General features: G+C 40.5%; 1 protein-coding gene across 9 annotated transcripts in view; it reads right to left on the bottom strand.

Annotated features, from left to right (window-relative positions):
- Window positions 1-16763, bottom strand: part of CDKL5 (cyclin dependent kinase like 5) — a 212744-nt gene that overhangs the window by 182861 nt on the left and 13120 nt on the right. For 4 of the 9 annotated variants that reach the window (XM_038586970.1, XM_038586975.1, XM_038586974.1 and 1 more), the window contains exon 1: window positions 12996-13173. The exons of 2 other annotated variants lie outside the window; for them this stretch is intronic. The gene's annotated coding sequence lies outside the window, so the exon portion shown is untranslated. Of the gene's footprint in view, window positions 1-3425; window positions 3611-12995; window positions 13174-16763 lie in introns of those variants that run through there. 3 more of the 9 variants (XM_038586964.1, XM_038586969.1, XM_038586973.1) reach the window with 1 other exon arrangement.

Genomic DNA, 16763 nt, shown 5'->3' with positions numbered 1-16763 from the left:
TGTCTGTACTGAGTGATTTTCTCCAGGCACTCCGAATTCAGTTCTCTGTATTACATATATATATATATTTTTTAAAGAGGGTTATTCATGGAAAACGGGCTTTTTTGAAAAGTATAAAATGTATTACAAAAGTCCATTTGCACCGTGCATTCCAGCCATACTGGCCTCCAGCATCTCTCTTAACAGAACAGTTACCAACTCCCCACTACTTTTACGAAACAGACTAGCTGATGCTAATAATACAGATGTTTGTGGCTCATAGATAACTGTTTAGTTCAACTTCACACTTCTGCTCCCTTAAATGGAGCTGCTGCATGCTTAGCATCCAAAAGTCAGTTGCATTTCTTCCCCAAAACTACATCAACTCCTCTTGTAACAGCTATCACATGGTTTTCAACTAACTAGTATACAAACCAATAAAAAGAAAGTTGCAGTCTCTGTGAAAATTAGGTGGTATGCTTTGGAAAGGTTATGTTAAAAATGTGAAGGGGGGCACCTGGCTGGCTCTGTCAGTAGAGCATGCAACACTTGATCTCAGGGTTGTGAGTTCAAGCCCCACATTGAGGGTAGAGTTTACTTTAAAAAGTGACTGTCGGGAAAAAAAAAAAAAAAAAAAAATGACTGGGATCCCTGGGTGGCTCAGTGGTTTGGCGCCTGCCTTCGGCCCAGGGCGTGGTCCTGGGGTCCTGGGATCAAGTTCCAAATTAGGCCCCCGCATCGGGCTTCCTGCGTGGAGTCTGCTTCTCCCTCTGCCTGTGTCTCTCAGGAATAGATAAATAAAATCATAAATAAATAAATAAATAAATAAATAAGACTGTCAAATTAGACACAGATTAGACAATGTTTAAAAAAAAAGGAAAAAGCTCTTAAAAATCTAGAATTCTGCACTAGATGGTTTCATAAGTTATCTAAGTTACTATTCCACTTTCAAGAAATCAAAACTGGATCTACTACACAAATAGGGTGGACTAGGAGTATGATTCATATAAGACAGAAGCCATTGACCTTCAGTCAGCTGATCCATTCTCAGAAAAAAAAAAGGCCTTGGCCTCACCTCAAAATATTAGCAAAGAAACATATGCTTTATGGCAAAATGTTGTATGTGTGTTCTTATTTAGTTACTTAGAACTTGACCAATATTTTTTTTAAAGATTTTATTTATTTATTCATGAGAGACACAGAGAGAGAGAGAGAGAGAGAGAGAGAGGCAGAGACACAGGCAGAGAGAGAAGCAGGCTCCATGCAGGGAGCCCAAAGCAGGACTCAATCCCAGGACCCCAGTATCACACCCTGGGTCATGCTCAATTGCTGAGCCATGCAGGCATCCCAAACTTGACCAATTTTTAAAATTCACTTTCCAATTATGGACCTGATTCCATCAAATAAGAGGGTTCCCACCAGAAACATCCTGCTAACACTTATTCCATCGAGTCTCTGCACAAAGGTCACCTCTCTCAGAAAGCCCCAAAAGTGCTGTCTCTTCAAGAGAGCCTTGATTGGTGCTACACTGCAAACTGCTTTTAAACCCCAAATCAGGGCAGCCCTGGTGGCTAGCAGTTTTGCGGTGCCTTCAGCCTGGGGTGTGATCCTGGAGACCCAGGATCGAGTCCCACATCAGGCTCCCTGCATGGAGCCTGCTTCTCCCTCTGCCTGTCTCTACCTCTCTCTCTGTGTATCTCATGAACAAATAAATAAAAATCTTTAAATAAATAAATCCCAAATCATTTTTAAAAACCAAATGCATTATGTAGAATGAAAATTCTATTAATATTTTTTCATTTTATCTGATGCTCAAAAAGTTAAAAAAAAAAAAATGACTTCAGGGGCACTTGGGTAGCTCAGTGGTTGAGCATCTGCCTTTGGCTCAGGTCATGATCCCAGAGTCCTGGGATCGAGTCCCACATCTGGCTCCCCATAGGGAGTCTGCTTCTCCCTCTGCCTGTGTCTCTACCTCTCTGTGTCTCTGCCTCTCTGTGTCTCTCATGAATAAATAAAATTAAAAAAAAAAGATGACTTCAACAGATCACTGCATGAGTAGAGCTAACAAAGGTAACACATGAGAGAAACGGCAGTTGACCAAAGGGATCCATCAAATTCCAAGGTAAGCAATTTAAGGAAAGATAGTATTTTTACCTTGGTGGAGGAAAAATAAGTATGAAATAAGTCAAGGTATTTGAAAACAAACTAAAGAAGAAAATATTAGTATGAACCAGTATTAACAAAACCCCAGATATCATACACAAATGCTAGACTGGTTCTGAAAAGGAAAATGTTTGCAACTTCATTTTAACAGTAAAGATACATCAGCTAATCAACCACTGCTCCATGTTATTATATATAAAGGAACCATTCTTTAAACCAGAAAGTTAAAAAAAAAAAAAAAAAAAAAACAGAAAGTACACATCATAGTCTGTGTTCTTAAGTAGAGTTAAATTAAACAAGGAAGCTATTAGATTGTTGTTGCTGTAATGCTGTGGTGGCCTATAAAGGCAAACCAAAATCTAAGCCTGTAAACGCCTCAAGGTTTGGTTGTCCTTAGGTTTTGCTTTCCTATCGCAAACAGCCAACTAGGCTTTAAGTAATAGACAATCAAATAACTTCCTTTCTTTGCCTTCACACCTTCGCCCTTATATATAAGCCTTTACCCTGGGGCTCCTGGCAGCCAAGTGCTCCTAACCACTTCCAGTTTGGCAGTGCCCAAATTGAATTGATTTTTCTTCTGAAACTTTCAAAAATTTTAAGATGCCTCAGTTTATCTTTTAACAGTATCTTACAATTCAATTGTGAAAACTGGAATTAATACATGAAAACTTTGTGTCTAGAGATTACAACAACAGGTGCTTGGTAAATGTTTACTGGTTTCATTAACAGTTTAAGTAAGATCCTAGTCATACATCAAGAAAACAGTCAAGGGGCACCTGGCTGGCTCAGTTGGAAGAGCATGGGACTCTTGATCTTGGGGTTGTGAGTTTGAGTCCCACATTGGGTGTAGAGATTCCTGAAAAATAAAGCAATCTTAAAAAAAAAAAAAAAAGACAACAGACAAGATTAGATAATTCAAGTTCATTATTACCAAATAAACCATACAAATCACAACAACTATAAATGTTCAAAGAGTGCTCGTTTTAGACTGCAGAGGTTATGTTTTACACAGGAAAATGGATTTGAACTAGGTCTGGAAAAAACGTGTGGGGTTGTAGTTAAGTTGTGTGAGCAAATAGAAGAGGGCACAATCCAGCAAAATTTGGTTAAAAACATTTAAGGATTATTATAAATAATGATGATGATGATGATATATAATTTGCAAAGTGCTTTCACATTTACCATTTTACTGACTGGATATCACAATGACCCAGTGAATTAATTCACAACCCAGAGATTCATACATTTGAAATGAGACAGAAAAGGAATATCTGGTGGGGTACCTGGGTGGCACACTTGGTTAAGCGTCCAACTCTTGGTTTCAGCTCAGGTCATGATCTCAGTGTTGTAAGACTGAACGCTGCAAATGGAACAGGGCTCAGGGCTCAGCAGGGAGTCTGCTTCAGGATTCTCTCTTACTCTCTGCGCCTCTGTCCTCTGCTCCGGAGCTCACTTGCTTGCTCTCTCCCTCAAATAAATAAATAAATCTTTTTTAAAAAGGCGGGGAAACGCCTGGGTGGCTCAGTGGTTAAGCGGCTGTCTTTGGCCCAGGGCGTGATCCTGGGATCCGGGATCGAGTCCCACGTCGGGCTCCCTGCATGGAACCTGCTTCTCCCTCAGCCTTTGTCTCTGCCTCTCTCTCTGTCTCTCATGAATAAATAAATAAAATCTTAAAAAAGAAAAAGGGTATTTGGTCTAAACTCTACATTGTAATAGAGAAGAAAACTGGGTAGGGTTAGATTCTACAGGTTTTGAATGCAAAGCTAAGAAACTTGGATTTCAGTCTGTAAACACTGAGAACTTAGAAGTTTTGTTACAGATTTTTTTTTTACAGTGACTTAATAAAAAACTACTTAAATAGAATACCTGCCAACATAATTCAAAGAAAATGGAACACTCATCATTTATTTATTCATTCATTTCACAAATATTTACTAAATATTCTATGCAAGTCACACTATTCCAGATGTTAGCAATACAGTAGTAAACAAAACAGAGCAGACCCTGCCTTCATGGAGCTTGAAATCAAAATGATGCAAAAAAATTTAGAATATAGTATTTCAAATATATCGGAAGGGCACAGGTTTTCAAATATGATGAAATCATAACAACAGCTAAAATATACAGCACTTTTGTGCTAACCACTGATCTAGCTGCTTTATTTACATTAATTTACTTAATCCTCACAAGAATCTTTTCTGGTCCTTCACTACCAGAAACCTCATTTTGCCAAAAGGTCACTAAAATCTGTTCCCTAGCCAGGAAGTGACAGAACTGGAATTCAAACCCAAGCAGTCAGGCTCCAAAATTCTTTTTTTTTTTTTTTTAAGATTTCATTTATTTATTCACGAGAGACACAGAGAGAGAGAGAGAGAGAGGCAGAGACACAGGCAGAGGGAGAAGCAGGCTCCATGCAGGGAGCCCGACATGGGACTCAATCCTGGGTCTCCAGGATCACACCCTGGGCTGAAGGCGGCACTAAACCACTGAGCCACCAGGGCTGCCCCAAAATTCTTTACTTAACCACTGCAGTATATCCTTAGCAGGTAAGACAAATAGCTTAAAATTGTGCTTTTGGAGCACTTCCATACATTGGACACAATGCTAAGTATTTTTACACACATTATGACATTTAATCCTAACAGTATTAAGAGATAAGAAAATAGTTCCAGAGGGGCACCTGGCTGGCTCGGTTGGGGGAGTATGCGACTCCTCATCTCAGAGTTGTAAATCCGAGTCCCACGATGGGTATAGAGATGACTTTAAAAAATAAAATCTTTAGGGGTGCATGGATGGTTCAGTTGGTTAAGAGTCTGCCCTTGGCTTAAGCCATGATCTTGGGGTCCTGGAATCCAGCCCAGCCTGGGGATCTGGGGATCTGGGGATCTGGGGCTCTGTGCTAGGTAGGCAATCTGCTTCTCCCTCTCCCTCTGCCCCTCCCCACTGCTTGTGCTCATTTGAGGGCACACACATGCTCTCTCTCTCTCCCTCTCAAACAAATAAAATCATAAATAAATAAATAGATAAAATCTTAAAAAAGAAAAGAAAAGAAAATAGTCCCAGAGTCATCCTATACCTTGTCCCTGGTCACCAGCTAGGAAGAATCAAAGCAAAGTTTTTCCAACCTTTCCCAAAGGCTTATTTCTACCTATGAAATTATTTTACAAAACAATTGTTTATAAGCCTCACTGAATGTATCCAAAGTATGTATATATAAATAAATAAATAAACTGAAGAAACCAACAATGTGATGAAGAGATCTATCTAGTCATAAAATTTGTGAAAAGTGTATTTATTAGCAAGGCTGACTGAACAGTGTTCCATGTGCAGAGTGAAGGTGTGTTAATACTACTCTCTGCAGGGATCCCTGGGTGGCGCAGCGGTTTGGCGCCTGCCTTTGGCCCGGGGCGCGATCCTGGAGACCCGGGATCGAATCCCATATCAGGCTCCCGATGCATGGAGCCTGCTTCTCCCTCTGCCTGTGTCTCTGCCTCTCTCTCTCTCTCTCTCTCTGTGACTATCATAAGTAAATAAATAAAAAAATAAAAAAAAAAATACTACTCTCTGCAATGGATGTCCCATCACCAATCCTTTCCAGGATTTTATCATTTTTACTAAGAGCCCTTATTTCACCGTCCAAGCCAATCAACTACAAGAAACTAAATACAGAGCAAACTCTGGCATGTTAATCACTTATTCTATTAAAGTTTGTATATTTGCTAGTTCATCCACTAAAAAATTTTCCCCTCAAATCTCCAGAGCCTAATTATAATTGCTAATTTTTCCTACTTTAATAGAGATTAAATGAAAAACCTATTAACAACAGAGTCACCTTAGAGTACAAAAAATTGGGCCATTTTCCCTAGCCCCAAACTTGGGAAGCCCCCTGTAGCTGTCACAAGAACTAGAAAGGTAGGTCTTGCAATGAATCAGCATCAAGGTAGAAAATTAAACTGGCAGAGCGCCTGGCTGGCTCTGTCAGTAGAGCACACTACTCCTGATCCCTTGGAGTCATGAGTTCAAGCCCCATGTTGGGTATACAGATTACTTTAAATTAATTAAAAAGCTTTAAAAAAATAAATTGGCAAATACAGTCAGTATCAGCACAAAAATCCCCTCCTCTCAAAGCCTTTTTTCATTATGACTACAGCAGTATACCTTTTGTCTTCCAACATCTAAGGTCTTCTCCACCAACCAGTAACTTTTACAGTTTATATTGACCACTTTAGCAGAATAAATTACAAAAGGAGAGAATAAAACAGTAAGAAGTAGAGATGAGATTTAAGAATGGGCTTAACATAAAATTTAACAAAAGAGGATACATTCATTCAACAAATATTTATTTAGCACCTACTAAGGCTGGAAATACAATGGTTAGCATTCTTCTACATCCTAGTATCCTATTTTTACCTTGACTAGAAGCTGGGCAGATGACCCTTTAGGACCCCCATCTATAAAATGGAGCTAATTTAACTATTCTCGTAGAAATGTAATGGATTAAATGTGGCACACCAATCTTTAAAATGTTCTGTACTCAAAACACACTTTAAAAACTGAAAGGTTTTCAGAATGGCATGTTTAAAAAGGAAAAAAAAAAAAGCAGCAGCAGCCTAGAAAAGTAAAAATATATATAGTAAGCTGATGTTTATCCCTGGACAGGAACCAGCCTTAGACATCTCGGTATCCCTCAAGGTATTTGGCATACTGCCCTTCATTTAACAAGGGTTCAGTAAATACAAGCCATCCCTCTCTCTCAGGTATGGAACACTGCAGTTATTTTAATAATCTGGCAAAGGATAAAGAATGCACAGAAGAAACTAGTATTTACTGGTGCCTATTGTATACAAGTTACTGTGTTGGGTACTTCACCTATGTTATTTCAATTAATTTTCACAGCCACCTTGTGAGGTATTATTAATAACCACAAAACTAGGAGTGGATTTTGATTTTCCAAGATCAGATCATAATAAATCTAAGCTGAAAGAATGAGTGACAGATCTTACATTCATCAGTGTTTGCTTATTTCAGGCTAAAGAACTCAGTGAACCCTAGAAAGGAGTATTTAAAAAAAAAAAAAAAGCCTTTAAGATGAAAAGAAAATGTACAAAGAAAAATACAAATGGCCAATAAATAAGTTTGGTAAATATTTAATCTTAGAGGTAATTTTTTTAAATCCAGTGAAAAATAAAGAGAAACTGACCACATTGGCCAAAATAGTAAACATTTTTAACTAGTAACCTTTCCTTTAGGTGAATCAGCAGCGTTTCCTTCACACCCTTCACAGGTATGGCACAATGTCATCAGAGTCATCCATCATCACCCCAGTGATTCTCAAGGGGAATATAAAACTAGTGTCCTAAGAACATGATCAAAGATATATGCAAGGATTCACTTTACAAGACATTCTTTGTAAGAAATAAATAAATAAACAGGCATTCTTTGCCATGATGTTTACAATAGAGGAGAAAAAATAGAGAACCTATGGAGGTACAGAGCACTGAAGTTCTATTTCAAAATGGCTGATCAAAAATACATGTTTACCTTTCCTTCTAGAACCAACTGAAATAAGCAAAAGGCACCTGGCTGGCTCAGTCAGTTGAGCATCTGACTCTTGATCTCGGCTCAGGTCTTGATCTCAGGGTTGTGAGTTCCAGCCCCACGTTGGGCTCCATGCTGGATGTGGAGTCTATTTTTTAAAAAAGAGAAAAAGAAAAAAAGAGAGAAAGAGAAAGGAGAAAGAAAGAGAGGAAGGAGAAAGAAAAAGAAATATAAAAGAAACAAAAAACAGAGCATCCCTGGGAATGTAGGAAGTGCTCCCAGCAGTCAGATCAATGAGGAATTCCAAGGAACTATGAAGCAGGTTAAGACTGAATAGGTGACAACGGCACCTGACTGGCTCAGTTGTAGAGTACGCAACTCTTAATCTCAGGGCAGTGAGTTCAAGCCCCACACTGGGCATGGAGCCTACTTAAAACACAAACAAACAAATAATTATGAGTGGCAAAACCTAGTAGAGCTGAAATATCAACAACTTCGTGTAGGCCAATAAAAGATATCTCCATCAAAAGATACATTTTTTTCCAGAAGAACCCTTGAAAGCTAATATACCTATATAGGTAGTAGGGACTAAGAAAAGAATTGGCTTAATAGTGACCACATAATTGAAAAGCTGTAAAAACCTTTACCGGTGCCACTCCCTGTCCTCTTTCTGCAGGACTAATGCCAACATTTACCCAGTCCTGGCTCTCCAAAATCATAGTTCAGACAAGGCATACTCAATAACGTTGAGGCCAGGGAAGTGGGAAAAGGTACCAATTAACTGTAGCTTCCCTGAGGAATAGGGAGTCCCACCACCTGAAGAGGTAGCAACTCTACAGAAAAACACTACATTCCAGGCAAAGGAGAGAGCATAAACAAAGACAGTACATTTGAAACAGAATTTTATGGGGAACTCTACTTATCTGAGCAGTGTTTGAGGCTGACAGGGAAAGGATATGAGGCTGAAGAGGTAGGTAGAGAACACACCAGAGAGCCTGACAGGCCATATAAACGAATTCAGTCTTTATCCTTTCTCCTTCTCCTGTCAGCAAGAGAGCACAACTGCAGGCTTTCAAGCATATCAGTGATATGATCAAAATCACATTTTATACCATACTAGCATAATGTATCTGGAATTGAACAAGACCCAACTATCTATCTTAGGACCCTGAGTGGATGGTGGAACCAGTAGGAGATTTTTTTTTTTTTTCAATTAAGGAGCAAAGTATGAGGAAAGGATGCTGTACTTCACATGAGACATGCTCAGTATAAGATACCTGTAAGAATACTCAGGTGTAAATTTCTGGAAGGTTTTTAAGAATGAGTCGGGGGGGGGGGTGGAGAATGAGTCTGAAGCTTATAGGGAAAAGTAGGAGAAGAATTTAGAAACTTAGAAAAACATCTGCAGGTAAGTAGAACTAAAAATCTGGGTGTAATTGAGACAATGACCCATGATAACACTTGGCCAAGAAGTCAACCACCCAGGAAACAGCAGTGTGTAAGAAGTGGATTGGGACAAGCCAACAGAGGTTGCATAGAAAGAAATGAAAGAGGAGGACATGGAGAACAAAGATGCCAAGGGAACAAGCTGCTTCAAGGAGATAGTGATTAACGGTGTCAGGTGCAACAGAAATGTCAAGTAAAATTAGAACTGATGAATCTAACTGAAGCACACAAGAGGTCACAGGTGATCACAGAAAAACACAGTCTAGTGTTGAGAGCAGGAAGTCAGAGAGCAAGAGGGGCAGTTTGAGAAGTGAATGAGAAAAGGATAGATTACATATAAACCACTCTCTCAGAGGCTTGGAGGTTAGACAGCTAGGAGAGGAGTGGCCAAGTGGTTTAGAAAAGGTTTTCTAGGGCAGCCCGGGTGGATCAGTGGTTTAGCGCCACCTTCAGCCCAGGATGTGATCCTGGAGACCCGGGATCGAGTCCCACGTTGGCTCCCTGTGTGAAGCCTGCTTCTCCCTCTGCCTGTGTCTCTGCCTCCGTGTGTGTGTGTGTGTGTGTGTGTGTGTGTGTGTGTGTCTCATAAATAAATAAAATCTTAAAAAAAAAAAAAAAGGTTTTCTAGGACAAGAACCTTAGGAATAAGATCAGAGAAAAACAACAAAGTCCAAAAGTGAGACTAAGGATAGAACAAGGTTACTCAACTTCAGCACAACCAACAGTTTTAAGCAGGTAAATTCTTTGCCTGGGGGGCTGTGCCGTGCACTCTAAGATGTCAAGCAGCAATCCTGGCCTCCACCCACCAGATGCTGGGTAGAAGCACACATACCACCTCCACCACCCCACGCTGTGACAACCAAAAATGTCTTCAGACATTGAAAAACATCCCCTGGGGGCAAAACTACCCCTGGTTGAGGATGAGGAGGTAGAAGGGGAATAACTGATGGAAAAACACGGCTAAAGAAGTAGCACTGAAGCTGAGGGCACCAGACAAGGGACTGGCCTAGAACAGCAGAAGCACCTCATCTTTTGAGACAGGAGAAAAACAACAGCTCTGTAGAGAGCGGGACTGATAAATTTGTAGATAGAGCCAAAAACTGCAGAAAATTCACCAAAAGGCCCTCAATATTCTCAAGTGGAGTGGAGGCAAGGTTGTGTGCTAAGTATGAGCAGGGAGGATTTGACGGCAGGTCTGAGAACAGTGACCTGACTTTATAACAATTAACAGGGCCCGGCAGCTGGCAGGTCACAACCAGAGAAGACCAAATGAGGCTAGAAAACTCCAGACTCCCTTCTCTCACTGAGAATGTTAAAATGCACCTCCCCACATAAATCACCTTCTATACATACTGATTATAATCCCAGAGAGCTCACGAGTCTATGTGAATTTCAACTGCATCATGGAAAGAACAGACTCCTAAGGGTTACCTGAAAAATTAACCCTTTTTTTCTTTTAATAACATACATAGTTCCTATCAGATAACAGGAACTGTGTTCTACACAATCCATATCTAAATGAACTTTTGGTGAATAATCTATTCATATCAGAGGATGCCCATGGTTGCAACTACTTCCTAGTTCTTAACTGGATGAACTACTTCCTGCCCAACCAACAGTCAGGAACAACAGAATAGAAAGGATTGGCTGCAAAGACAAGGGCTTATTAGATTCTTCTTGTCACAGGACAGAGATCTTCCTCTTCTTCGTCACAAGACAAAGACCTGCTCACTCATGCTGTCTAAACCAAGAGCAGAAAACTCAAATGATTATGGGACCAGGAAAGCAGAGATGTTGCCTCAAGTCTGTGCATGGGAAAGAAGTTGGAAGTGAACAACCAGCATAAAGCCAAGAGATACAAAGGCCTGTGCTTGGATGAAAAAGAAGAAATCTTGCGCACAGAAGCCCAAGGCTGTGTGTTGAAGGAATGACCAAAGCAAAAGGGAAAACCCAAGTCTTTGCTTTACCACAGATAAGGAATTAAATTCACACCACTCTCCAGTTATCAGAAATCCATCTAAGAATAGACCAAAAACTGCCAGGAACCGTGACCCAAAGAGCCTCATCAGAGAAAAACGCAAAACCATTCAAAGAAGCATCCCACAAGCCAGGGACAAGTAAGTAATTCCCAAATTGTCAAATGTTACAAACCTTGACAAGCAAAACTTGGACGGAGGTGGGAGGGCAGACAAATCAGAGATTTCACTCCTCAAGAACTACAATTAATAATCCAAAGGAGAAAAAAATAAAAATAATAAATAAATAAATAAATAATCCAAAGGAGACAAACATAATTATATTTTTAAATGTTCAAAGAAATGACAAGAAAATGCCCTTATGAAAATCTTTTTTTTTTAAGATTTTATTTATTCATGAGAGAGAGAGAGAGAGAGGCAGAGACATAGGCAGAGGGAGAAGCAGGCTCCCTGCAGGGAGCCCGAAGTGGGACTCGATCCCAGGACCCAGGGATCATGCCCTGAGCCAAAGGCAAATGCTCAACCACTAAGCCACCCAGATGCCCCGCCCTTATGAAAATCTAAAAGTAGATTTATACACAGAAATTTTTACATTTTAAAAAATAGCCAAGTGTTTTTATTTTTTTAAGATTTTTAAATGTATTTATTTGAGAGAGAGAGAGAGTGAGCACAAGCAGGGAGGAGGAGTAGAGGGAGGAGACTCCGTTCTGAGCAGGGAGCCTGATGTGGGACTCAGTCCCAGGACTTGGGACCATGACCTGAGCTGAAGGCAGATGCTTAACCAACTGAGCCCCCAGGCACCTTAGCCAAGTGTTTTTTAGTGAAAATTCCCAATAAATGGTTTAACCAAATGACTAGACACAGCTAAAGAGAAATTAGTCAATTGTAAGATGGGTGTCAGGAAATCATGCAGAAGTACAAACAGAAAATATTAAAGAAATTTAAGCAACAGGGAGGATACAATGTAAAGATATAACACATATCTAAATAGTTCCAGAAATGGAAAATGGAGGAGAAGCAATATTTAAAAAGATAATGACTAGGATTTTAACAACTGTAGGCAGCATGAGTCTTCAGACTAATGGAATATACCAAATAAAAGCAGAATAAAAACAAATCTACATGTAGAGATATCACAAAGAAACTACAGATCAAAAACAATGAGAAAAATCTTAAAGGTAGCCCAAGGGAAAAGATAATTACCTACATATAAAGAAATTACACCTGAACTGACTGAAGACTTCTCATTAACAAGACTTGTCAAAACACAAAGGAATAACATTATGAAAGTGCTGAGGGAAAATAATTGTCAACGTAAATTCTGTACCCAGCTCAACAATCATTCAAGAGAAAATGTGAAGTAAGGACACTTTCAGAAATACCAAGATCAAGTTTATTAAAAACAGCCCTTTATTGAAAAAGCTACTTAGGAACATTCTTTATAAAAAAGGAACCTGAACCCAAAATGAAGAAATGGGGTGGATGAAGAATGGTGAGCTAAGAAATTTGGAGAACACGTTGATGAGTAAACATTCACTATTTTTATATTAAGATGACTTAAGACAAAACTAAAGCATAAATAACTAACATGGAAGAAAGGATAACAGTTAAAAGGTATAAACCACCCTAAAATCTTTGCCTTATTCAGGAGGTTAGGGATATTAAGTTTAGACTTTAGTTAAAAGTGCATGTTAAAATTTTAAGGGTAACCAGACTTCTGTTTTCCACCCTGGAGTAAGAAAGCTGAAAGGAACATAGCTGCCCACCCTAATAATGAAAAAGAGTTGGACTGATTTCAAATTCATGACTTTCTTTAAACTCATCATAGAGCCATTAGCTCAAAATTTGAGGAGATAGGGCCTGCAAGGAGACAGGAGACAACCTTGTGCTCACCTGGGTAGACTGTAACTGGACACTGATAAGAGAAGTGCAGCTAGAATAATTGGCAAGTTGATAAAAACCCGATGTGGCTTTGCTGAAGGAACAGTGTAAAACCACTGGGGAGGTCACAGAAATTGGGGAGACTTCTGTAGGATCTTCCTCCAACCCCACCAGGTACTCACAGAGAGCAAAGAGCCCAGAGCATGCCCATTATGATGCAGACGGGGGGGGGGGGGGGGGGGGGGGGGGGCACGACACCTGCAGCTGTGCCTCAGAAGCAAGAAATATACCCTGATCCTTCTCTCTCTATCTCCACTAAGGAAGAAAAGCCCTCATCAAGGCCACTAAGTGCTTCAACCCTTAAAGCACTGGTAAAAATTCACTGCAGCTGGCGGAAGGGATTGGCACCCTATGCCTAGGAGAGAGGCAGGATTCCACACTAAGCCCACCACAGAAGCCAAGGCTTTGGGACACTGATGCAAGCCTAACCTGAGGTTTAACCAGAACAAAAGACAACCCCCGACCATCACCTCCAAGCTAACCAACTTTAGGTAAACAGCAGAATACTACTAGCAGAGGGACAGGAGAAGAACAAGATCATATAAGGAGACCCTCTCTAAGCCACAGGTCAGAAGAAACACCTGAAACTCAAAATAAAATAAACCAACTCCCAGGGCTCAGTTGGTTGGGCATCCGACTCTTGGTTTTGACTTGGGTCGTGATCTCAGGGTCATGGGATTGAACTCTATGTCCGGTACCTCACTCAGCTGGGAGTCTGCTTCTCTCCCTCTGCCCCTGTCCTGGCTCATGCATGTGTGTGCACCCACATACTTACTCTTTCTCTAAAATAAATAAATTTTTTAAATTAAAAAAATAAATAAATAAGGGATCCCTGGGTGGCTCAGAGGTTTGGCGCCTGCTTTCAGCCCAGGGCGTGATCCTGGAGTCCCGGGATCAAGTCCCACATCAGGCTCCCTGCATGGAGCCTGCTTCTCCCTCTGCCTGTGTCTCTGCCTCTCTCTCTTTGTCTCTCATGAATAAATAAATAAAAATCTTTTTAAAAAATTTTATGAAAAAAAATAAATAAAACTCCCACCCCAATCACAAACTATCTCTATGAGAATTTGAAGCCTGAGGTACACTGAGGGTAACCACAGCAACAATCAAACTCAAACCCAGCCCAACTCCTGCCTAACTCAAATCCCTGCACCAAAGACCTGGCACAAGGAAAGATATGCCCATTTACAGACATAAAAATTATACACCTCAGTCTCTACTATTCTACAAAATAAGTCAGGCTTGCAACAAGGAAAAAAAATCACAAGACCTAACAAAAGGCAATGAAAAAACAACACTCAAAAAAGACAAAGAACAGGGACGCCTGGGTGGCTAAGCAGTTAAGGTTAAGCGTCTGCCTCCGGCTCAGGGTGTGATCCTGGAGTCCCGGGATCCAGTCCCACATCGGGCTCCCTGCATGGAGCCTGCTTCTCCCTCTGCCTGTGTCTCTGCACCACCCGCCCGAATAAATAAAATCTTTAAAAAAAAAAAAAAGACATATGAGACCTAGACATAGACTCAGATTTTGGAAATATCTACAATTAAATTTCAAATATTAAGAGTAATGTGTAGAGCTCTAACATAAAAGGAGAACAACATGCAAAATCAGGGATAATTTGGCAGAGAGATGAGAACCATAAGAATATGAGGGGCAGGGCAGCCTGGGTGGCTCAGCGGTTTAGCACCACCTTCCACCCAGGGCCTGATCCTGGAGTCCCGGGATCTGGTCCCATGTTGGGCTCCATGCATGGAACCTGCTTCTCCCTCTGCCTGTGTCTCTGTGCCTCTCTCTCTCTCTCTCTCATGAATAAATTAAAAAATCTTAAAAAAAAAATATGAGGGGCATAGGGCTGGCTCAGTTAGTAGAGCATGCAACTCTCAATCTCGAGGTCCTGAGTTCAAGTGCCATGTTGGGCATTGAGCCTACTTAAAAAAAAAAAAAAAAAAAGACAGTACTAAAAATGAAAAATACAGTTAAGAGAAATGAAGCGATGAAGAGGCTCTTCACCAGACTCAACTCAAGCAAGCAAAGAATCCATGAACTTGAAAATTAGATATTACCCCAATCAAAACACTGTGAGAAAACAGAGTAAAAAAACAAACAAAAACATTCAAGAGTTATGGGAAAATACCAAAGGTTCTAACATACTGATAAATGGAATCACAGAAATAGGAGAATGGGACAAGGGAAATATTTGAAGAGATAACAGCTGAAAATATTCCAAAATTAATAAGGCATCTAACTAAAAATCCCAAATGATCATAAAATAGGAAGAAAGACAAACACCCTCCACCCAAAAAAATTTATTGCCACTACTCAGCACCAATATCACTTGAAACTGAATTCCATAAGCTCTGCCATTGCTACTCCTTAAAAAATTAAATTAAAATTTAAAAAAAATATCAAAGGACACCTGGCTGGTTGAGTCAGAAGAGCATGTGACTCTTGATCTAGGGTCATGAGTTTGAGCCCCATATTGGGTATAGAGATTACTCAAATAAATAAAACTATAAAAATAAAAAATTTAAAAAAAAACACCGCTGTCAATGACGACCAGGTCATCAATTCAACTACACATGATGGCCACATCACAATGCTCACCTCTACATACAAGTCTCACTTCTGTGTAAATGACTGTTCAAACCTAGGTCACAAGCCCATATTATTATAGCTATAAAAGAGACTGGGGAGGTGAGTTTTCTGGGCAAGTGGGACCCATAATATGAGAAATTACCAAAATGTTGAGAAAATATTTATTATTTTTTTTTCATTTATTTATGATAGTCACACAGAGAGAGAGAGAGAGGCAGAGACACAGGCAGAGGGAGAAGCAGGCTCCATGCACCGGGAGCCTGACGTGGGATTCGATCCCGGGTCTCCAGGATCGCGCCCTGGGCCAAAGGCAGGCGCTAAACCGCTGCGCCACCCAGGGATCCCGAGAAAATATTTAAAAGTCTAAGACAGCATGCTTAAAAACAGGGGGCACCTGGATGGTTTAATCATTTAGCACCCAACTCTTGGTTTTGGTTCAGGTTGTAATCTCAGGGTCATGAGATCAAGTCCCCCATGGGCCTTGATGCTCAGCACAGAGTCTACTCGAGATTCTCTCTCTCCCCACCCCTCCTGTGCATATGTTCTCTCTCTCTCAAATAAATAATTAAATCCTTTTAAAAAAAGGTTCTATATTCTGGGAAGCCCGGGTGGCTCAGCTGTTTAGCGCTGCCTTCAGCCCAGGGCGTGATCCTGGAGACCCAGGATCCAGTCGCACGTCAGGCTCCCTGCATGGAGCCTGCTTGTCCCTCTGCCTGTGTCTCTGCCTCTCTGTGTGTCTCTCATGAATAAATAAAATCTTTAAAGAAAAAAAAAAGGTTATATTTTCAAAAATTAAAAATGAAATAAAAACAAGGGACGCCTGGGAGGTACAGTCAGTTGGGTGTTTAACTCTTGGTTTTGGCTCAGGTTGTCATCTTGGGGTCATGAAATCGAGCCCCACATCAGACTCTGCACTCGGAGCATAGAGTCAGTTTGGGTTTTTCTCTCCCTCTCCTTCTGCCCCTCTCCTCACTCCTATGTTTCTCTCTTGCATCCTCTCTCTCTAAAATAAATATTTTTTGTTTTGTTTTAAAGATTTTATGTATTTGAGAGAGTGGGACAGAGAGCACAAGCAGGGAAGAGGGGCAGGGGGAGAGGGAGAAGCAGGGAGCCCAATACAGGCTCGATCC

This window comes from Canis lupus, chromosome X, assembly GCF_011100685.1.
Source record: "Canis lupus familiaris isolate Mischka breed German Shepherd chromosome X, alternate assembly UU_Cfam_GSD_1.0, whole genome shotgun sequence".
NCBI classification, from domain to species: Eukaryota; Metazoa; Chordata; class Mammalia; order Carnivora; family Canidae; genus Canis; species Canis lupus.
This window is presented reverse-complemented; position numbering and strand designations above follow the sequence as displayed.